Below are 24,394 nucleotides of genomic sequence, written 5' to 3'. Positions count from 1 at the left end.
AACTCATAGAATTGGATATCTTCAAATCGGATTTAGGCCTCTTCCAAATGTGGATCGAAATCGGATGTCTATTGATTATCTGCCAAATCGAGGGAAGCCTGAATATGCAAATCAAATAAACAGTATGTACAGATTGGTGCCGTACGTACACCTGCGGCTGCCCAACTAACACAAAAAAACCACATAAATAAAATCTGAACTACAGCCGACAATTAAAATGGTTGAAACATACTACATTAGAGGTCTGCTCATTAAATAAGCAAAATAGTTCTAGTGTGGAAGTTGCCCTCATTTAAATCAATGGCAGGAAGAGACAGCCTAGAATAACCAAACTGTATGTATTTGGTGTTATTGTTTATTTCCTTGTTACCGCTGCCCAGTGTTTACACTTGTGAAGTTACTGTATTTATGTTCAATTTGTATGTTTGCCTAAACATAGCCATATCAGATATGTGTCATAATAGTGTCGTGTACAAAACAAGCTAATTTATTCATGTTGAGCAGGTGGATCATCTATATTCACTGACCTGTTCTTAAGCATCAGTGCACATTAAAGTGGGACACAGTTTAGGACTGCACTTAAATCCTGTTCTCATTTGTATTTAGTTGGTAAACATTCAAATGAAAGAGACCTATTTCTATACACTCCACAGTTATATTAAACACATTTTGAACACATTGTGCAATTTAAAAGCATAAAGTTGGGATTAGACTGCCCAAGTATACAGTACATGAAAATCCTGCTAAATCTGCACAAAAACAAGCTCTATACTGTTACTAGCTCAATCTCTATACTGTACATTTGTACATGCTTGGGTTTTGAAGCAAAGAAAAGAAATCCAACAGCGGCTGATAAAAGATGCAGTAAGCCTGGAATTTCTGATCTTTTCTTTTTGGAAAAGACTTCACAAGAGTGCATATAAATATGTATCTTTTCTCCCTTCATATTTCGTCAGACACGCAACAGCACACCAAGTGTGTGATGGTAGGGGGTGTGAAAGCAGGGCACAGCAGATTTCAGACTTAGCACACATGACTTGGCGTCGCAATGAACGTGTCTGTTTAATCACCAGACTTAAATTAATAAAAGGAATGTGAAATACACCTTTTTAGTGGAGGCCCATTTGTGCGATTTGAGGGCGGATGGTTTTTCAATTTCACTGTGATCAAACACAAATTGGAACAAGTTCAAGAATGAATGTGAGAAAAACAAGCTGCTGATGGAAAACTGCTTATTTATTTATGCTGCATGATGACTATAACACAGTAACAGGAATGTACAATCTCCATTCGAGTTACTTGGGTTGAGGTAAAGAAAAAAATCGATTTAAGACTTAATTATTTTTCATTTTAGTGTCTTAACTTTCATACCAGTATAAAATAAAAGTGTTGACGTGAAATTGTACTAATAATTTAAAAAAGTCTTAGAAGGGGTACCTACATTTTCAGAAATAGTCAGAAAGAAAAATATGTATTTAAATTTCACACGATGGGTGGGCTGCTACCCAAACCGTCAAAAAGTTTGTTTTTATTTTTAGCTAGGTTGGTCCCATAGAATTTAATGTTTAACAGATGTGGCTAAGACAGGAAGCAGCAAAAATAAATGGTAAATAAAAGTGGACCTAGTACAGAACCCTGCGGGACACCCTTGTGAACAGATATGCAAATTATATCAATTCAAAGTAGTAAGTAAGTGGCATTCATGTCATTTGGTGACACTATTGTAGCGGCAAAGTTTTGCCGATACAAATCAGCATTTTAGATAGCTGACCTATAGAATCCCTCCGTAACATTTAAGCTATATATTTTATGTTCGTTATCTCTTTTATGTCCAGTTTTGGACCCTTGCCTGCTGGCAAAATCCCGTCGGAGTCACCAGTTGTAAGGAGACAGAATGAGTAAGTCAAGAGCCGGAACGTCCTTTAATATAACCATACATAAAAGAGAAAGCGGAGTTAAAAGAGGCAAAGGTCCGAAACAAGGCATAAAAGAGAAAACAAACATAAAATATGTAAATGTTCTGCTCTTCAAAGTGCTGATTGGTGTCAGCAAAGTTTTGTTTGCCGCTACACTTCTTTGAATGCAAGGCTGCCTACTTCCCGTATAAAATTGTCTTGATGTTTTATTCTTACTACCGTTTTTTAAGGCTACAAAAGCAAAATACAAGACCAGGTGCTCCTTGAACTGAATGGAGTGCACTTGAGCCGAGAGTGCTTAAGCAGCATTTCACCTGCTGTGGCCTCGCTTATTCACACACGGCAAAAGAGCAGGAAACAATGCCTATGCTGAGTCAGAGGTCAGCCTCTTAATAAGCGGAACGCATTGAAGCAAAGCAGAAGACTGGAAGTTCGCCGCCGCGTGTCTCCGATTAATTCACTCTTGCGGGTTTGTTGCTTGCTATTGTTGTTGGATGGTCATTTGCCACATGTTGATGATAGAATAGAAAGATCTTGAAAATATATTTTTTTAATTGAGTTGTACAGGTTAACGTTTTGAAATTATTTATCATATTGTAATGTTATTATCATGTTGTTATTATTATTATTTTATTATTGTAACACAAAAAAAATGACATTTGAATAGCGATGTAGAGACTTTTCATAACCACTGTATTGGGGTTAACTGTATGTCTGATATAAATCACGCATCTCCAAGATGGATGGACTATAGATGGATAGCTACGACAAGATACTATAATAGGGCTATTAGCTACGTTAGCATTAATACGAAAAGTAGATGCGATAGATACAATAAAAAGATATGATACGATAAGATAGATACCATTGATATGACATGTTAAGTTTGATATGATAGATACGACAAGATAGACATAAGATTGATAATGATACGATATATCAATAGATACGGTAGGATATTAAAACTACAATATGAAAGATTGATATAGTAGTTATGATAGATACGATAGATACCATATGATAGGTACGATTCGATAGAAACGATAGGATAGATCCAAAACATACGATAGATACAAAAGATATAGAGAGATATGATAAACACAATAAGATAAGATAAATCAAAAGATACAATAGGATGGACACGAAAGATGCAATAAGATACGAAAGATATAGATATAACAAATGGTTAGATTTACCCCCCAAATTTGTCCAGGGTATGAACAATATACTTTAAAATGTTACGTAATACAGATACTTTTACAATTAGTTCTACATCATCAATACAAATGGAATAACACAAGCCAGCAATTTTGAATTACACTTATCCTACTGTCAATTGATACAAATAATACAACATTTCTACTTTTAATAAATCTTTGCAAATAAAATTAGGTACATGCGTGTATCTTGACAGCAGCATCGCAGGCTGTGTTGCAAGCTTATCATGTAGATCTTGTCTTTGCAGTGGATTTTAAAACTGTGTAGACAAATACAATCGCATATTTACAGTAGCTCATGAGAAACTGCCCCCCCCCCCCCCCCCCCCCCACACACACACACAGAGTACATCCCTCTGCTTGAGCACAGAATGCTTCAGGATAGAAGTCTGGTGTCGGTTTGCAGCTGCTGTCATGGCACCCTGCCCTCCTATATCACAGGCACTCAGGGCCTGCTTCCCGAACCTCGCTCATTTTTACACCCACCCACACGCACACACGCATGGCATCCTTAACCTTTTGCAGCGTGCCCCACTTGAGCCTCAGGGCGCAACACAGCCAGTTAGGTGGCATCAATATTGTAAAGGGAGAAAAATGTGTATTGGGACATTTCTTCAATGGGGAATAGAATGAAAAAGTAAATAAGATGCATTTATACGATGTAAAAGTATATTCACTCGAACATGATGCAACATGCGTGCTTCGGAATGAATGATTCACTGACGGGATGTCCTCTTTTCCCCCTGAACACGTTTGTACAATTATGAGGTTTCACTACGTGGGGCATCCATTCTTTTGTGAAGGATGTGACACGTTTCTGTTCAAGCCTTGCCTTGCTCAACAACTTGACTATGATTCGAAACAGGCTATAAAAGCATTTTGTATTTCAACATCCAAAGCCCTCCATTGATCAGCTACAGCCGGATGGTAGCCATAAAACATTAACCGATTCACCACTCCACTCCACTACACAAGAGTCATAATTAACATGTTTTTGCTTGCTGATGATCCGGTCGGTGTGAATTCACTCATTTCAAGTAAATGTGAAAAATTGCAGGCAGAATGGTAGCCGTCAAAACTGCCACTGGTCGAGTGTACCCAACGTCTCGTCCAAAGTAAACTGGGATCAAGTCCAGCTCACCTGCTGTGAACCAAAGGAAGATACTCAGTATAGGACAATGAATAGATGAATGGATGGATATTTCCAGAAAACGACATCATTGGTTGTCTTTTCAGCCACTGGAATGTCTGCACCCATTGAAGTATTGATCTTCAGTGTTCAGCGTAAAAAATGTATCCCAATGTATCCTGAGCTACACGTTTCTATAAAACCTGCAACATTTTTGTGTGCATTCACTGTGACCTTTGAATGTTTACAATGAAACATCCTCGCACCCTCTTCCACCCGTCTTCTTTGACGCTTCGTCCTTCAGTTTTCCTTCTCTCATTCATAATGGATGTTCAGGAAATATCAACTTCCTGCAAGTGGACCTTGTGCCTGTGGATCCAGGCCAGCTGTATTGATTCTTACGCTTCAGTCATTAAGGCAGAGATAATAAGGTTTAGCCGTCAAAGAATATTTTCTGCATGGGTCTTTTCCCTCCCCCTCTGAGATTCGGTGCCAACGTAACATTCGTGAATGCATCCATCAGTCTTCTGTATGGACAGCTTGGAGTCATCATGAACTTAAAGCTGTACAGCAAGCACAAATTTGAATATGTGTGTAACCTCTCACAGGCGTGCCGAGAATGATGTTAAGGAAACCAGCGGGGGATTGTTAGTTCCACCTACAACTGCACTGCATGATTGACAGCAATCAAAAAAAATCACTTGAACTGAAGTGATTGCGTATGGTCCCAGTGGCTCTTTGTAAGTCCCCCGCTGTTAAATTGTGCCCTTTAACATTGTGAAGAAAACAGTCTCAAAGTTGGGCTTTCAATTTCATAGTGATTTTAAATCGGATCAGCAAATTAATGCAGTAGCTTGAAACAGTAATCAGTGCCTTGGCTAGACTACTGTAACATATTTTGCTGTGGAGCCCGCCAGTGCTCTCTCTCAAACGGCTCCAGAGTCCAGTTGGTTCAAAATTCTGTCACTGATTCTGGCCTCTTGCCACTAACTACCTGTGCACTTTGGAGTTCATTCCAAGATTCTGCTATTTGTTTCCATATCTCTAAATAGTCTTCCCCACTTCATCTATTAGAGGTGCTCCATCTCTTACACTTTTACCCAGAGCTGCTCTTTGAGGTACTGAAGTCTAAGCGGGGGCACTGATGGGCATAGGGCTTTTTCTGTTGCTGGTCCCAAACTATGGAACAGTCCCTTCACTGTTTATTTTTTCCTTGATTTTTTTTTAACAGCATGCCAGTGATATCTGAGGAACTACAAACCTAAAGTTATGTCTATGATCCAATCTATGCCATTCAGTATTGCTTTAAGGTTCGTTACACGGGATACATAGCATGTGCCCAGGCCTCCTCCTTTGACCCAGGTCTTCAAACAGTATATAGGTCATCATTCGTATTCAAGAGGTTGGCTGACCATGCTGCTCTTTTTAGGACTGAAATGAACAATCGCTGATAGCCCGCAGCGTCTGAGCAGAACAATGTTGGCATTTTATTGTTGGGTTTAGAAAAAAAAAACCTTCAAAGGAGTTGGGAGGCTCTCAGCTGAGGGGTCAGCAGCGCCTTGTTGCATTTCAAGCGCCATGCGGGGTGTCTTTAAATGGGGCAATGTTCACGCCCACTGAGCAAAAAACATACAATATATTGCTTATGGGAGAAATGCAAAGGGACAAGAGGAAATATGTCAAGAAAATAAGCTTTGGAGTCAGTGTGGTGATGTTGACGTTGCAAACCAGCAAATATTGTGTGAAAATTGCCCATTTCTGAATAGAGGATTGTCTTGAATTATGCACCATTTCCACAATTTAAAGTTCTCAAGGATCTTAATAATGCCGTTGACATGCTTTCGTCAAAATGCCTTAAGGGTCAAGAAGCCCGTTTTAAGGGGGCGGGGATTTCGTTACCATTACAACTAGATCTGAGGAAGGAAAATTCTAAAACAGGTTGGATAGGAGCTCTCTAGGACTGGACTTGGGCACTCCTGGTCTACACTAGTAATTAAGCTTTCAAAGTAACCATAATGAGTTGACATGGAATAGCCTTCCTTTCAAATCAACCTGATGACACTATTTAATTAAAAGGCAAACATACAATACTTGACAGTAGCCTTCATCTACTGTATAGCCTTGTAAAACGACAGTACATGACATGTCTTCTCCTTGATGAATGTGCTATTCTTGAAGCTGTGCATTGAGCCAAGGTTCTATAATTAGCCGACTTATTATTAAAGCCATTGTTCAACATCTTAGCTGCACCATCATTAGATGGCTGTTCTCAAGAAAAAAAAAGGGAAGATTTCATACAGAGAAGACCCTTCACTCTGTAGAGAGGTTTCAATCTTGACTAAAGACTTATTTCTACATTCACATGTTTGATTAAATGTCACCGTCACTAAGGATGCAACTATTCTCTCACCCTGCGTCAAACCATGACTTGCCCCTGCGGAAATGTGAGCCTTAAGATGCAGCTATTATGTTTTTTTGGTAGGGGGAGTGGGAAGCAGTTTGACACCTAATTAGCCAACAGGGTCACAGCACAATGGCCAGCCAGGTCAGTCACTCACACAATCACTGACAGAGAATGCAAATACTGATCATTAATTTGCGCTTCTGAGGACGCCACCACTGCACACAGATGTCACCGTTGACAAATGTTTTGGTTTCGCCTGCAGTAGTTTGACACAAACCTTTGTGTCTGGTAGATCATCTCACTGTTGTGGCAATGCTTCTTGCCAATGCAGTTTATCGCATAATAAATCCTGCGTATTCCCTTTTTAAATAAAGCAACATTTGGAAGGGATTGGATTTGTAAGGTGCATCAGGATGAGCAGCACAGCTGAGCTTGTGCCTTGGGCCCATGTAAAATGAGCCAAATCTCTCTATGCCAAAGAGATTATTTCGACATTGCTACTCACTCTTGTTTGGTGGATTGGATGATTGATGTCTGAAGAGTATTACCGTAGTCCCATTCTGATAATCGGAGAGAATTTTAGCATTTTTTCCCCTTCTCTTTTAATCAAAGTCCACATAGACAATTGTCGGATGTCTCCAAAAAGATTATCCTAAACAACTATCCTGTTTAGAGTGATTTCTCCTTCGTGGTCTGCTCGGCAAACAGCCCAACAACTCTACACACAAAAACGGTTTAACATTTACAATGGCAAATCCTTACGTGAGTGGTCAACCTCGAGTTTGACTAAGCTCTCCCGTGACTTTGAAAGCAACTAAGATGTGGCCTGAAACGTCTTTGTCTACTACCACTACTCCTCTTCTTTGTCTTTTCTGACATTGTTGATGGTGTATGGCACCATTCCGCCCCTCACGGGTCCGTTTTGGTATTACTACAGGAAGAAATTAGTCAAGAACATAAAGATCAGCAGATGTGTACCCAACTTTATTAAAATCATGCAACACTTTTAGAATGTGTTCTTTCAACAAACTATCAGGAGTCTCAGGTTCTTAGGTAAGAACCATGGACACCTTGTGCCAGCACAGACATAATCTACCAAACACCATTTTGATTTGTTTTCCCTTCATGTTTACAAACCAAACAGTCTCTATCTCTTCCCCTTGCTGTTCAATATTTGTGAGTTTCTTCTGTGTTATCAAAGAGGCCTGAAGAATTCAAAAGGGAGCATGGTTGTGCATATATGAGGGCCGAAGGACATTGTATACAAAGATGGTGCACTCTCAATTCCCAGCAAATGAGGTTCGGGGAGCAACAATGGAAGTCGCTGATTGTTTACGGCCAGACAGGATGCTCTTACCGTAGGAGACAACAATAGCTTGCTGATGGCGGACTGAAGGTTGTCAATCAGTGGCATGAACTGATCACTTTAAACCTAATACTTTCGAGCGGATACTTGTTTTACAATCTAGCACTCATCATTTTAAATTCACATGCGTATACAGGAAGTGATGTGCAAGTATAATTGATTTACAAAAAGAATCTTAATGGGTTTTCTACAATCTAAGATCATAATTGTTTTAAAAAATGATTTAAACCAGAACAGTTGGGAGAAAAGTCCTATACAATTTCACAACAAACTAGAAATGCAAGGTTAATCCCACAGGATATCTTCCAGTTGGCCATGAGTTGTTTTTTGATAGAATAGAACAGAAAGAGATCTTTTCTTCCACGTTGAATCTTGTCAATTTGCCAATGCATTACCACCCACTCTAGCCTAATGATCCCCAAAGGATATCATATCATACAGTAATTCCACATCAGGCAATAATTTAAACATGCCATCATAACCGAGTCATTAAGTAGACATGATTAACATCAAGCAACGCTGCTGACAGACTTGCAAGGTTTTACTGATAGAGATTTGTCTCGCAGACATTTCAGCTGCGCAACTTTGGGGCGCTAAGCAGTTTAAAGGCTCAGACACATCCTCCTGAATTGAAAGTGCACCAGATAAAAGCATCTTCTGTGGCTCCAGCGACTGCTTTACTCTCAGTAGTGACTCTGGGCTTTTATGCGGCGACATGCGTATTTATGTCTGCGTGGTCAGCAGAAATACTAGCCCGAAGGTTTTGATGAAAGATAATAAGTAAACAAAGTTGGAAATGTACTCATGACTGACGAGCAATAGGGAATTTTGAGTGTTTGTATAACGTATGTCACAAGTCATTCACAATAAAAATGACAAGAAAAAGAGTTAACAATTAATCTCAGGCCAAAAATACCTGTAGAGACAGCCGATTATTCACACAATCACTGGGAACTCTACTCGCACTTCCTGCACCCACATCAGGCGAGTACAACTACACCATCAATGACTCAGTACAAGCTCAATCATAAAAAAACATGGAAGAAATATAAAAGGCCACTTTAAAATCGAAACAATAATTGCTTTGGCATCAAAGAACAATTCCCGAAAAGTCCGCCTCTGGTAGGGCGCTAACGGGCATTAACCGCCCTTTCACTGTTGTTGTTGTCCTCAGTAACAGGGGAATTAGCAAAAGCATGGCCCTGCCCCTGCCCCTGCCCCTTTCCATCTGTTGTGTATTCATGTGTGTGTATTTGTGTGTCTTTGAGAAGACTGTTGTATGTGTTGATCTGTGACGCTGCGTCCTTCACTCTGTCTGGAAGCAGTTTGTGTGCCTGTGTATGCACTGCATGAGTGGAGCTGTGTGCTACTGATAACACAAGTGTATTGAAGAGACAGTGTGTGTGACAATTGTGTGTGTGTGTGAGAGTCCGAGTCGGATTCACCTCTGGATGCCCTTTCCAGAGCTCCCTGCCAGTGCACAGTCCTCATGAATAATCCATCTGGCGACACTGGCCACTGTAACACTGACACATTTCAAGGGCCCGCACGTAACATTTGTGGTGGCGAGCCACTCGCATGCTACAGTTAGCATACAAGTGGTGGTAAATCTGTCTCTATATTATGTATAAAATTGGGTCTGACAAAAAAAAAATGGCGCTAATGTAAATAGATTGTGTTTTAGTGAACAAATGCAGAAAAGTATCACTGAGTATCTGCCAATGCTAGCTCGAACTAGCTAGTTATCATACAGCTCATTTTGCTACCCAATTTTAAAAGTAGTTTGGTAGTCAGATTTGTTAATTTTGTGCTTTTACAGAAAAATAAAATGACAAACTTGCTAAGGCAACATAAAAATTTTGATCTGCACAAAAATCCCAACCCTTCTTTTGCATATGTCTGCGTTCGTCATTAAGATTCATGCATTGAGAACACGGAACATTTAAAAAATTCCCTACACTGTAATGCTAACAAATGAGTAGAAATGTTTACATTAAGCCTGAGCTGCATCCAATTTGAATGGGTCCTTCCTTAGCCCATCCTCCAAGCCTGATTAAGTAAGATTTGTGTAATCCTGCTAACACTTTAGCTGGACTAAAATATTACCATAATGTTAGATTATGGTCTCTGAAGTTAGCACTATTATTTATATTCAACTCTTGTGATGGGCCTCATTGGATTATAGGGGTGTACCTAATGGGAAAATACGTTTGCTTGTAGAATTTTTCTTTTATTGAGCAATCTAATAACCGGTGATTGGAACGTTTTTAGACACTATGAAAGATGATTTCCTTCTCTCAGGAAATTTATGTTTGCCGGCTCCTCCTTTCGTCTAGACAGCCAGTAATGAGAACAACAATGACACGCAAAATTGTGAAGTGTTGTGCAGAGGAGAAACCTAGTTGTAGAAAAACAGGGTATGCGCAACTAAACCTGACAGTGGGTAATAGGGCGTAACAACTTTGAGGTTGTAGATAGTGTCATATTCACCGGCATCTCACAAGCCGCTGTCAACTCTTCAAACAGCGGCAAAGACACCTGTTTATAATGCTGAATGTAAGAACAAAACACAGACAAACAGAGATAGAGACATTGAGAGGGTTCCATTGTCTAAATCCGAACCCTAAACCCAACCAACTTTATTCACAGCTCCTCCCTCAGTCTTTAACCAAACACTCTAACTCCAACACCCTTACCGCTCTTTTTAACCATTTCCTGGCCCCTCAAATAACGACAAAAAGGAAGATCTTTAATCAAGAACAGGATGCCTGCTGCCCTTCATGAACTCCTTTTCTCAGGGGCCAAATGTGCTGTTGCTAAGTAAAACTGTGAGGCTGTAATGTCGGCAGCATGAATTAACAGATTGCAACAAAAGCTCCTGCAGCTACAAAGTGAGAGCCAAGAGAGAGAGAGAAAAACTGGAGCGCAATTAGTCCACAAGAATCATGAATAAGTCAGCCAGAGTATGTCCATCCATCCATCGGAACGGAATGCTGCGGTTTTCATGCTGAAAGATGACACAGTGACTGAAAATATCAACTTTTGTGCGGGGACATATTTGGGGATAGTTTGTCAGAAGCTATTAGCGCTGATGCATTGTCCCGAAAACATGACGCAGATGGTTACATCACTGGCGACAGCGTCACGCAAGCTAAACAGCGTCGTGTTGACCTGCCAGTTGAAGTGCGAGGGCTGGTACAAAGACTTCCCTCAATCAAGAGGGCTACTTATGCTTTCTTCTTTGCAAGCAACCATTAGGCATGCAGCAAAAGCGTTCATTCGAGATCCTTTGAGAGCGTCCGAAGGGAAACCCAACCTGTTTGTCTCACTCACCCAAACCAAATGCTCAATAAAGGCCTCAGTAATGCTCTCTTTGCTTGAGATCCGTCCGAAAGGGCCAGAAGGTCTGAGGCTGACCAGCAAAACAAATACGGTACAGCGTTAGCGCCAGGGAAGGACATCGGCTGCCCACAGCTGAGAGCTCGTACCAGCCACGGCTTTTATTCGTGGTTACACTGATTGATGGAATGAAGGAAGAGCTCCAAATGTTTTGTTACACCAAACTCCCTTTCCCTTCTCTGTTTACCCTCTTTGACGGAGGCAGAGAGCCAAATTGAAAAAAACCCCAACTGTTGAATCAGGCCCATAATAGGCAGCGTTAGCTTGCGATCAGCATGACACAGCACTCTAACTTGAGATCGATCCCAAGAGTGAAAATCCTTTAGTGAGAAGAGTGCTCCGGAAATTACAGCGCAGAATGGATGATTTAATGAAAAAGTGAGCACACTTTACCTAAAGTAGTAGAGAAGAACAACACACACTGAGGAGCACTCTGCATCCTCTACTGTCGTGAATGGTTAAAGTACAGGAGAGTCATATACATAACTGACATTGTCAGAAACAAAAGGATGCAGTAAGTAATGTCGGGAATCACATCGGAGGATTTAAAAATATTTTTTTTGTAAATTACGATGGAATATAAGTATTTGGTCACCTACAAACAACCATGAGCTGGTCTGGAATTCCACGCAAAATGACCGTGAGAACAATCAGCACAAAAATCCAGAAATCCAGAGATACGCGTGACTGACCTGGCCAATGACCTGCAGAGAGCTGGGACCAAAATAAGAACGGTTACCAACAGTAACACTACGCCGGCTTAAACCAGTTCATATCAGGCCTAAATACTTCTTTGCCCCACTGTCGTATGTTTGTGAACTAGAGAGAGATTCTGAAGTTCATTCATATGTTTGCTGTTGCCTTGGTAACGCAGCTATGAGCCGCGACAAAGCAGTTTGTATTTCAAGTATACAACAAGATATGGCCGGCAAACAGATCAGGCTGGAGCCAACTTGTCAACCAATGCCGCCTTGGTTCATGTCTAGCTCAACCCTAATGAGGGCAGCATTAGAAAATGAATGGATGGATGGATGGAACAATTGACAACTGATTTTCAATGTATCGGTTAAACTTCCTTCAACACCCCATTGTGAACAAGCACCGCAAATACCTTTGAACAGTAATAAAAAGGACAACCAGTGGCCCTAAAATAAAGTGTTTAAGCTTGTCCACCAATATTATCGACCAGTGGAGGCTTTTCTATGTGGTTGCCAAGGCAATGACAGGGATCCTCTTCCTTTTACCACCCAGTGTACCATCAATTAGATTTTTTTTAAATCCAATTTAATCTCTTTGAGTGAATGCCGTAAAATGATTCAAAGAAAAGCTGTCTTTGATGGTGAATGTAAGATGTGCGATGGGTGGTCCTGATTGAGACAATGCAGGTAAACCAACAGGCAGATCGAGTAATGGGCATAGCAGCAGCACTTGCCGAGGCCCCAAGTGCCTTGCTCCCCATCGCTGCCAAGCGTAATGGGATTTCTATGCTTTAAATGCACTTCACTCACTCTGTTGAACCGCGAAGAAGCTAAACTATTGATCCGCAAACAATTTAGCCGTCCAGCTGTCCTGAGAAAGGGAAAATAGAACGCCCCTAAATGTATAATGGCGTTTCCCAGGAGGTCAGCCTCCTCCGCATGCGCTTCACATGCCAGGAGGAAGCCTTCGCCTTTTCGGGCCACGTCCTCCATGAGCCCTTCATCCGTAAATTCTCACACATAAATATCCGTTGCCTGAGGGTTCAGGGTCAACCGGTATAAAGAAGGCGAGTGCTTTTCACCAAGGACGTTTCTGATTAGACTCAGAATCCCCTTTGACTTCCTTTGGTCTTTCAACAAATTGAGTTTGTGATGCTTTCAAATCGAGACGACTCGTCTGTCCTACAGTGAAACAAACAGGTTCATGTTTGCTACACATGAGAAATAATAGGAAGCATTATTTTGCCCGGCAGTCTTGAATGCTGATCAAGCAGCAAGACGTTTTGTGCTCCTGTCTGCCACACATGCTCTTAGCACCATAGCAACAGGCCGCGTTCAAAGGCCCTGGGAGTGGCCCGGGCCCAATGAGGCTTCTCTATCTAATTGGGCAGCCCGGAACGCCATCCTTCTTGTTCTTTATCCCAGGCACTAAAAAGAGATAGCGGCGCGAGCATCCGAACAAACGGTAAGCTTCCACAATCCCGCAATGAACGCAGAGTGAAGAGGATTAAGCGGAAAACAATGCAGCAGATTACTGGCAATATCAATGCTGAAGGATACAGCGGTGATCTAATCTTTGAAATGAGGCTAAATAATGTCTTTTATATGGAAATGATGTCTTACACTGTAATCATCTATACAGCTTTGTGAGATGACTTCACTAATGCCCATTTTCCGATGCATGGTACTTGCCACAAATAATTGACATTGATGCTTTCCAGTGACAAAACAAGGCAGGGACTATTCCAATTATCCAACATGACAAGCAAATACCAGAAACATTCATTGGTAGCATGTCAAACTCACGTGTTAACATTGGTTCGTGTTCACTTACCTGTCTGAATGATACTGTGCATGCAAAACTGTGAGCGGATGTATCCTTTGAATCTGTTTTCAGCCCTGAAACACTGCAGATCAAATCTCAAATCAGTGACTGGTTTTTCTGTTGCACAATATTGCGCAAGTCCTCTTCAGTGGACCAAAATAGCTTACAGATTGGTTTGACTCTGTAGAGAACACATGAATCTGACTGCGCTTTAAAAGACAAACATGACTTGCGTGAGAAGACTTCATTTCATCGTTTCATTCCCCCATTAAGAAACGTGCAATTACATAATTATGTAAAACCTAAGCAGAGAACATATTAAGATTATAAAACGAATCACTTGATCGTTCTATCAGCACTAAACACGAGTCTCTGATGTGCAACCAGTAAAATGCAGCGGGCTGTTTGATGCGCAAATAGCTCAGGACGAGATTGCAAAATTTGACATGTTAACAAACAAACAAATGCAGCGCTGAAGCCAACTCAAATATATTCAATATTGGGTGAGTGGCACACATTAGTGGTAATAAGACCTTTATTTCCAAAAGATAACAATGGTAAATCTAAAACGGGGGAAATGGAAAAATTATTGGCTGTAGCCTCAATCTGCCCGCTTCTCTGGTGTACATTAACTTCATGGAAATGGAGCAAATCGGATTCCGAATGATATTTGGAATCACTTTGAAAGATCAACAAACAACAATATGAATCACAGAGGAAGGGTGGAGAAATAGATTGTGACGGTAAATGGATTTTCTTTGATAAAAGTCTGTATCATCCTAATGCGGATAATGCAACAGACATGCTTCTCTTTATCTTTGATCTTGTCAGGACAGTGACTGTGAGAAGAATAGCAGAGAAGATTCTTCTCAAAATCATCAATAAACACCGTGCCAACACGGGTCAAAGCTGAAATTACTTCTTTGTGTGCAATACCAATCAGGCTTGACACATTCCAAAGCATAGGGACAGTCCAAGTCACTAGTCCAGATGATGGCATTCCCCTGGACACCATCTTAGGTACCTTTTCGTTTCTTATTGAAATTCTATTTTAAGTGTTGGGTTTTATACAGACACCTTTGAGACAGCTCAATGCTACCACTAATTTTACTCATTCTATGGGAAGTTAAGCCTTGTAACCCCTGATGGTATTCTGTACTCCGTATATGGTTCAGTTTGATCAGTTCTGCTATTTTTTTTAGTATGCTTTCAAGGTCTGTCCAGTTGGACTAGAATGCTAGTTTTTTCTAGAAACTTCATAATCCTTTTGACTTCTGCGGGATTTTATCCTCTGGTACTGAGCCTTGGATCGTATCTCCTGAAACTTGTCTAGTTAGTTCATGACCAGTACCAATCGTTTGGCTCATTCTTTCTTTTCTGGTACGTTTGCCTGTCTACAAAGTTGTATTCATTGTAACGTGCATTTTGTAATGTACCCTTGAATGCTTCAAAAGGACGCTTTAACCAAAACATGTCATTACGAACGTACATGATGTTATGAGGTTTGATGGTCGTCGTGTCAACTACAGAACATATTTGTCAAGCATCTTTAATCCTATAAATAGACGAAATGAGAATAGCTGCCGTATCACGTCCCAAACTATAAATACTTTCCCCTATGCTCTTTTTTTTTGGTCAGAACCACACCAAAAATTAACACTTATCAAGGTTTATCATAAAAACATAAGCTAAAGAATTAGACTACAGATGAGCTCAATCAGAGCTGAGCAGCTTTGACTCAGTGTGACTGCATGAGTAATCATATAAAACCTGCCGTTAAAAGCAGCCCCCAATCCCCCCTATAGAGTAGAGAGGACAACCCAACCACAATGGCCAACAGAAATGCAAAATCAGCACACGGTATCACAGCCATCAGAGAGTGAGGTTATGCATTATTGCGAGGTGTTAATGTTAAATAGTCCAGTAAAGAATAGTTTTCTCCGTGACGTTATATTGTTAGCAGGATAACAGCTTTATATAGATGAGGTGGATTTGCATCAAAAGGGATAAACAGTGCAGTAGATCAATTTTTTAATGACTTAACTCACACAGTCTATTCAGCGTCGTATGCATGCAGAAAGCAGGCAGCAGCCAAGATAAAGTGCAAATGGGGACTTCTCCTCCTCAGGCATGAACAGAGGAGAGCGCTGTCTGTCTTGTCTGTCTGTCTGTTTGTTTGTTTGTTTGCAGTCGAAGACGTCATGTCGTGCCTCCGCCTCACAACTGTACCATTAGTGCATCTCGCTATTGATTGTTCATTTGTCAACTGCAGGGCCAGCAAAAAAAAGGGAGGGGGGTGGGGAACAAGAGCGTAAAAGACAGAATGAGACATTTGTACAAGCGTTCAGGACAGTTGGCGTAATCAAGCTGCAGTTTTGACAGTGCTGTCTCTCTCTGCTCAGTATCGGCAGCGCATTCTGCGTTCAGTGGAGCATTTCCAATCAAATTACGAGGGTCCACTGATTGGCAGCAGCGGACCTTCAAACAACTCCATTCAATGTCAGGTTTGCAGGAAAAATATGGTCCAAAAGCTCAAATACAATTCCACAATCTAAACAAAATTCAAAACAAAATGTCTCAGCATCAGCTTTTCTCCTTCACCTCCAATTTATAGTCCCATTCTTGGGCAAGAAAGAGTAACCAGTCTGGGGCAAGCACAAAACTCCGCAAAATAGACCCTCAATTGTTGAGTTGAAAATTCTCATGGTATTGAATCGATTGCAACTGGACTGGTCTAGTGGTCAGAGACATAGGTGTCAAATCCAGGTCCAAAAACCAAACCAAAGCTAAACTGTGGCACAGATTTTACTTTCTAGACCTGGATTTGAAGACGTTAGAGGCACTAGCCTAAGAGGTCGGCTTGTGGTGTTCTAACTAGCCTGTTGCATGAACTGATGACAGGTGGAACGTCTTCTATGACAACCAAAACAGTCCAGCTGCAATCGATTCAATGCCCTGAGAATGAAATGACTTGGATGAATGACAAAACTTAAACCCTCCTGGAACCGAGTCAGACATTCGAGTTCCAAAAGGTCCACTGTCCAATTTCCAATTGGAAAGGTATACAAATATGAAAATATGATCCTAAGCATGACCTTTTTGGCAGCCTTTCGTTCAGCCACCAAAGTGGGACGTCAATCACAGGACTTGACACATGAAGACATACAACCACGACCAACCATTAATGTGCATTCATACAAATGGGATTCCATAGACTACTACTTTACAGCACAGGGTACAAGCCATAGAGCCAGTGGGACTCTATTTCTGTTGTTTGGTTCCGCTCTCGTCGGTGAGATGAAGACTTTGAAAATCACAGAGCACTGAACGCATCAGTTGAAATAAGACACAAAAAACAACGATGGAGTCGAGATGAGTTCCAACTTCCTCAATATTTACTTCGAAGAAGATACTGTTGCAGAGATTCGCAGTTATTTTATTTGCGCTTCCTTCATCGCTAAATTAAATTTCAACACCCCTATTTTAGGACCGTTAGTAAAATAAAAATACATTAAAAAAAACATCTTTACAAGGGTAACAGCATGGCGCACCATTTTTTTCATTTAGAAACAGTTTGGACAACTTTACATGAAAAAAAGATATATGTTTATACTATTACGTATTGTCCCCACAATGCCCCTCGTCTTTACTTTTTGGGTTCGTGACGGCTCATTGCGACGGCCGAAAATTGCTTCCGTCTGTACTTATCCCATTAGTGTTTCAAAGTTAAGCCCGTATTCCACTGAAGGGCGAACATTTGCGATGTAAGCGAATTTTGATTTCACATTAGCGTTCGTCAGGGTTGGTTCAGTGTTCGTTTTAACGTTCGCCTGTACTTTTCGTGTCGCAAGAAAATTTCCTTGAGACGCGACCACCAAGACTCTAAGCAAACGTTTGCAAACCCTGATGATCCCTGACAAGATCGCACATTCACCACCTTCACCAATACTCGGAAATGTTTGCCCATCAGTGGGATACGGACTTTACCGCCAGTAATGAAAAACGGGAGTCCGTCAAGAACAGACCCACGGACCTTCCTTCGGTACTGACGGACTGGTGACGACCCGGTGTACATGGCCACCTCTGTTGAGTATAATCCCGCCATTTCCAGTGGTAAGGCACCAAGAACAGGATAAGCTAACATGGCATCAGGATCACAAGGACATCTGGAAAGCCAACTAATCACCTGAAATGACTGGGACTGCCTTCATCTGGCATGGTAAACATCCAGATTTCTGTTTTGTGCACTACTGCTTGCCAACATGAAAATGTCAAAAAACGCAAAAAAAACTTCCATAGTGCATGGAAGGACATGTTTTGATGTCAAGAGAAGAGTAAAAAGCCATTTGCGCCACCCTTGTGGCCACGCACTGTTGAAGGCCACGCGCGACAGATGCAACGGGAGCCTTTAAAAAGATCACTTGTGTCGAGTCATTTGTTGTGACAGTAAAAGAGGACGAGAAGAGCCGCGTCCTCATAATGCATCGGGAGCCCGCAGCCAGCGCGCAGGCATGCGTGCCGGCATTGTCGGCGGGCGAGCAAACTTATTACAAAATTCAACGCACCGCAGTTCACTTTCAAAGAGATGTTCGCATGCGGGAGTTTAACCTACTTTTGGAGAGGGCTAAATCTTTCTTTCACCTAACATGATGGAGAGGGTCTGTCCTCGGGGTTGGGGGGGCTCAATACACAGGCGAGGATGCATTAGCGGCGGTCCTACTTGCAACATTCATAAAGTGCTCCAACCTGACAGGCGGCCATGCAATCTTTTCTGACAGTACACCACATTTTGGTTTTTCATTTATTATTTTAGACACAAGGCTCTGTAAAATCTGAAAAAAAGTCGCATACTGTGTCGACTTTTAGACAATGTTTGTCAACAGTAAGCCGCAGGGTATTTCTGGGTGGTGATTGACTACCGCTGACTTGAGCTGAAAGCGAAAATTGAGTGTGTTACTGAGATGTTCTTCAATTTCAGTTTCCCCCCAAAATAAAATTAAATAAAATGTCTAAAGTAATCCGGTGGAACCCTTTCCGTTGGTGAAGAGGGAAAATACAGGTTACGTTAACGTTACGTCATATCTCAATGGCTGTCAAAGTCATGAAAACCAACTTATATTTCCAAGTTCAATATGCGAGCCCTTGGTTACACAGCATACATCAAAACCGTATTTTTTGCCAAACGCCTTGAAGTCAATCCAAAATCTGCGTTGAACACATTGAATTTAGCAACGGCAGCAGAACACTTGAAGATTTCCCCTTTCAAGCGAAAACGGTTTTATCTTGCTACCCGTGCCAGTTATTAATAAACATTGTCTATCAATGAGTTTCTGAACTGTTTGTGTTCCAATATCTGTCGCGAAAAGGGCTCTAACATAGACACATTGAAACTAATCGTTGCCTGTTAGCATTAGCCTTAAGATAGCCGGCTAAAGGCTAAGCTCTGTGATCGTTTTAACTACACAAGGTGTAATTCTCTTAGTTTTGTTTAGTTTGACAAGAATATGGCAATAAACAGCTTCAAGCCTTTTTGTAAGTAACATTTTCAAATGTTATCTGACAGTCACCAGGCCCAAAGACGGCTTGTACTGTATATTAAAAAAATTATAATAATTGGGTGACTTGTTGTACATTAAACAAATGAAGTGCTCCTAACACCTTATTTAGAAACATGACCATTAAAAATACCAGAAAGCGCTCTCACTGTCAACAACAAAACACATTTTGTTCAATGAAAAATCACTCAAACCCTCATAATAAGCATCACCGACAGATTTCTAATTACATTCTGCAACAGTACATCACCAAAATCACGCACAGGGCGCGCCCATAGACACCTTCACCTGCATTCCAACCATGAGCAATTACCTCACATGATCCCTCTTATCCGAGTGCATCATTTGCATCGTAGTTACTGTCTCTACACGCTAATAAGGAGCTTTGTGGCCCAATCAGGGGGTAGGCTACTTTCAAGCAAGGTGTGTTGTGTGCATAGTAACACACGTCACTATGTCGAGTGCACGCAATGATGTGCGTGCACCATCAGCACCACCACGCCATACAAACACGCAATAGGAATATAACACCGCCGCTGACACTGACAAATACGCTATTTGATTTGATCTTACTGTGTTCTGCATTGCGGAGGGACAGCGTGCAGTCTCCATCCCCGCTGACATGTAAACAACACTCAACCCGCCACCATCATATACCGGCAGCCTCCAAGATGTCAACATTCCCTGGAAACCCAGAATGTGTCACCCGCATGCCAAGCACCAGCCTTACCTTCCGCGGAGGGCGAGTCTTGTGCGTGGGTCCGTGTCGTCACCTCACAACCGCGCTCACATCTGCTCCGGTACCGCGACGCCGGCCACTCAGGAAGAAGCTGAGGAAGAAACTGACACGAAACAGGGAGAGAGCGGGTCCAGGATGTCCCCAGTGGGTTGGGAGGGAGGTGCAGTGATCGCGCGCACCGCTGGGGGGAGCCAAACGCGTTGTTATGAATGAGCACTAGAGCAAAAAAATTAATGAATTAACACGTCGACTCGATATCACATTTGAACCTTATCATTTACCTGATCAGGTTTTGGTGTTTCGCAATGTATGGAATGTCATTTTTGAATTTGGGAGCCAAAAAAAACAAGCACAAAGCAACAACGCTTAATTTCATTCGGTCGGTAGGCTTTTATGCTTATTTTCACATGCCAATGATTGAGCTTCCTTACGAATCATTTTTTAATTAAAAATTTAATAGAAGCTAAAAACATTTTTTTCTTACACTAAGTTGTTGTAGTGAACGCTTAAAAGACTGCAAGTCAATGTTTAGTAAGTCAACAACTCTAATTGAAGTTGATATGATGGACTGTCTATGTCAATTCATGGTTCATTTTCTTTGATTTTAGCGTCAGCTGACAAAACAGCACTTAGCTTTGACGTCCAAAGACTCCCAAGCACGCTCGTACCAGTTCCCCAAGAGATTTCTGTTTTCAGCTTTTTTTTTTTCAGCTCACCTGTGCGTCACCTTTTATCTCTTCCTCACTTGCTGTTTGTGCTTCTTGTTTTTTCCACTTCCTGCTTCTGACATCTACCCACAGTGAAATATGTTAGATATGTCCATACATTCTAAAATTAGATTGCTTCAGTTTTGCTGCTTCCAAGACCAAAGGGGGGGGGGGGGGGGGGAGATTCCTTCTGCCCTAATAACTAATCCAATGAAGCTACTGTATGTTCAGTTACTCGATTATATTAGCATATTACTGTATTGACATGAGTGAGTGTTCCATGCGGTGTGGGCCTACTTGTGTGTGTTGAGATCTGGCAGGGTTGAGGACCCAATTGAAAGGAAGCAAGGCAGGAGTGCTCTTGAAAAGCATTTAATTTCAGGTATATAAAAAAGAAAAACAAGGAATAATCCAAAATACCGAAATTAACTAAAGTCCACAAAAAAGCAGATACAAAATGACAAAACACACTAAACTCAACAGGAAATAAAGCAAAAGCAGCCATCTAACAAAGACGCTGCACACAAAAAAAAACAGGAAACAAACCACAAGAAAACAATACAATAACACGAAACAAAACTAAATATAATTTGGGCGATTTTTAAAAATACTTTCCTGTAGTCACACATGAGAAGGACACGTCTCGTGATTACAAGGCCGCGACCATGTGTCAGTCCAAAGTTTCCAAACACACGACCCCCCCGGGATTACATTTAAATCTCCACAAATAATACTCTGATGTTGTGACAGCACCTCCATTAATAATGCAGCGATCTGCGAGGGAGAGTGGCCTTGAATTAATTAAAGGACTTGAACCCACTTGGATGAATGAAGACAGGGGGTTAACATATGCTGAATTAATTCTTTATATAACAACGAAAAAGTACTAAAATAATGGTTTTGTAATACTTTTTACCACCTTTTCATCAGAGTATCAAAGGAGGAGCTCCATTAGATGCTGGTCACTGATTGGAAGAAAAACATTTTGATTTATTCATATTAAAGCATGAACCAGTTATGAAATGTTATCTGCAGAGATGATAATAACAACAATAATAATTATAAGGAGGAGGAGGAGAAGAAGAAAATGCCTAATTGTTTTCAATTTTAGTTCTCCAATCTGTGCTTTATAATCATTTTATATTTTAATCCAATAATGTCTATGATTTTATAGTCAAAATCTGTGATTGTTTACATGCCATAATGCTAGCTCGGCTACATGAGGTGCGTTCATGGACACTTGGTAAAAAATAAGTGAATGTCTCCCTCCCCCTATATACTAGTGTCAGATGTAAAGACAGAAGGCAGTGCTGTCCATTTATAGGTCATTTCTTGCAATTTTCCTGAATTTTTCATGGACCACGTTGTCAAACTCAAAATATATGCCAAATGTAAGTTTTTATGTTTGCTCCGAGACAATTTTTCCGTCTTTGAGAGATGGAGTCGATGTCTGCCCAATTGTGAGGGAATTGTGTGACATGTGGGGACCGTGCATAAGAACAGCAAGTATATCACTTTTGCGCTCAAGTTATTCATGTCCTTGGACAAACTCGACTTCTCAAGACAGACAAGGCCTCGCCGGTGGCTGACTGTTACGAGGCTGCGTAAGAGGAAGCGCAAACACTTCTCTGTCTGGAGGGAAGAATGGGACGCTGTCATCTCGCGCAGGAGGAGGAGGATGGCGGTGATAAATGGGGATTTAGCCTCAATGATCTGCGTAGGGGCTCATGCCAAAGTAACCCCCATCATCGTCGCCCCTTTCACCCTTTGACTATATACACATGGGACACAGTGGGGGAGCTTGGGGAATATGAATCAGGGTGTGGAAAGGATTATAACGGGGCAAGTCATGTGACTGGGGGAGGTGATATGGTGTCACATTTGTACAACAAAGGATGTTTCGGTTTGAAGATATGTGGAGCAAAAACAATGAAAGATTGACTTGAAGAACGTAAAATTTGAGATATGCCTGGAAATGTGGCACAGTCATTATGATCTACGATCATGGTGCTGATCCGGGAACTGCCAAAAAGCATCGCATTAACTACAGTGTCACCATTTGCATTGTTAAGGCCTGCTACCACCAAGCGTTAAACAATTCTATACAACAGAACAAATATAAATATAGGCACGTAGCAACTGCATAGCAACTGACCACGTTATCATATTATCACCTTAAGGGAACTGCATAAGACTAGACAAACTAAGAGTGACTAATATATTGTCATGATACATTATCATTATAAGCGACACAGTAACTGCATGAGACAAGACAAATTAAGAGTGGCTAATACATCATCATGATGCATTATCATCATAAGCAACATAGTAACTGCATACGTCAAGACAAACTAAGAGTGGCCAATACATCATCATGATACATTATCATCATAAGCGACATTGTAACTGCATAAGACTCGGCAAACTAAGAGTGGCTAATATCGTTATGATATATTATCATAAGCAACATAATGACTGCCTAAGACTAGACAAACTAAGAGTGGCTAATACATTGTTATGATACATAATCATCATAAACGACATAGTAACTGCATAAGACTAGACAAACTAAGAGTGGCTAATATATTGACATGGTACATTTTAATCATAAACAACATAGTAACTGCATACAACTAGAAAACTACGAGTTGCTAATACATCGTCATGATACATTATCATCATTAGCAACATAGTAACTGCATAAGCAACTATTATTTTCTGAATGCAAGGCAAGCTAATGTCCTGAAGTCTTTGGAGACAGGACAAATCTGAAAGCAAGCAGTGTGAGTGCAGGTGGAGCTAAAAGCTGCTGCACATGCCTATCACGATCAATCACAGAGGCTGGACTGGCAGGCAAAAGGGGACGATAATGGACGCAGAGGCAGACGGGCAGACGGCGCAAAATGAATCCACCGGGAATTGGAGAAGGGAGGGAGAAAGAGGGGTCGAGTGGCGGGAAGGAAAGAAGTATTGAAGGGTGCCTGGTGGTCAGGAAAGGGCGGCTGCATGTTCAAGTCTGCCTCAGTGCTCGTACGTCACCAGGGGGCAGTAAAGTGACTGATGGATGTCTTTGCTGTTGGCTGATATCATCAAATTTCATACTCATAAAAATTCACATGTATGGACAATTTAGAGGAAAGAAGCCAGAACATGCACGCTCAGATGTCCCAACAAACATTTAAACCAGGACCTCCTGAATGTGAGGCAGACATGCTAAACACTACACCACTCACTTTGCAAATAATACATATAACACATTTATTGAACCACAAAAATCATTGAAATTGAGAACAATTCCCTTCACGCCAGTGGATAAATAAAGTGCAGAGAGTATGCTTTAAGGGACTTCTTAATACTCGGAACCACCTCTTTTACAGTCTGTCGAAAATACATAATAAGCTTTGTAGGACATTAACACAATTCAAGCCTTGAGTCCAAA

The 24,394-nt window shown here is 41.1% G+C and overlaps 1 protein-coding gene across 2 annotated transcripts in view; it reads right to left on the bottom strand.

Annotated features, from left to right (window-relative positions):
• cntn1a (contactin 1a) overlaps nt 1-20,385 on the bottom strand; it is a 63,430-nt gene extending 43,045 nt beyond the window's left edge. Inside the window, exon 1 of one of the 2 annotated variants that reach the window (XM_086073396.1) lies at nt 20,240-20,385. The gene's annotated coding sequence lies outside the window, so the exon portion shown is untranslated. Of the gene's footprint in view, nt 1-20,082; nt 20,104-20,239 lie in introns of those variants that run through there. The other variant, XM_086073394.1, reaches the window with a different exon arrangement.
• Nucleotides 20,386-24,394: the final 4,009 nt, after the last annotated feature.

The sequence above is a fragment of the Leptonotus elevatus genome, chromosome 4, assembly GCF_054856555.1.
Source record: "Leptonotus elevatus isolate MCC_2025b chromosome 4, RoL_Lele_1.0, whole genome shotgun sequence".
Classification (NCBI taxonomy): domain Eukaryota; kingdom Metazoa; phylum Chordata; class Actinopteri; order Syngnathiformes; family Syngnathidae; genus Leptonotus; species Leptonotus elevatus.
Note: the sequence above shows the minus strand (reverse complement) of the source record. Positions and strands in the feature narration are given on the sequence as shown.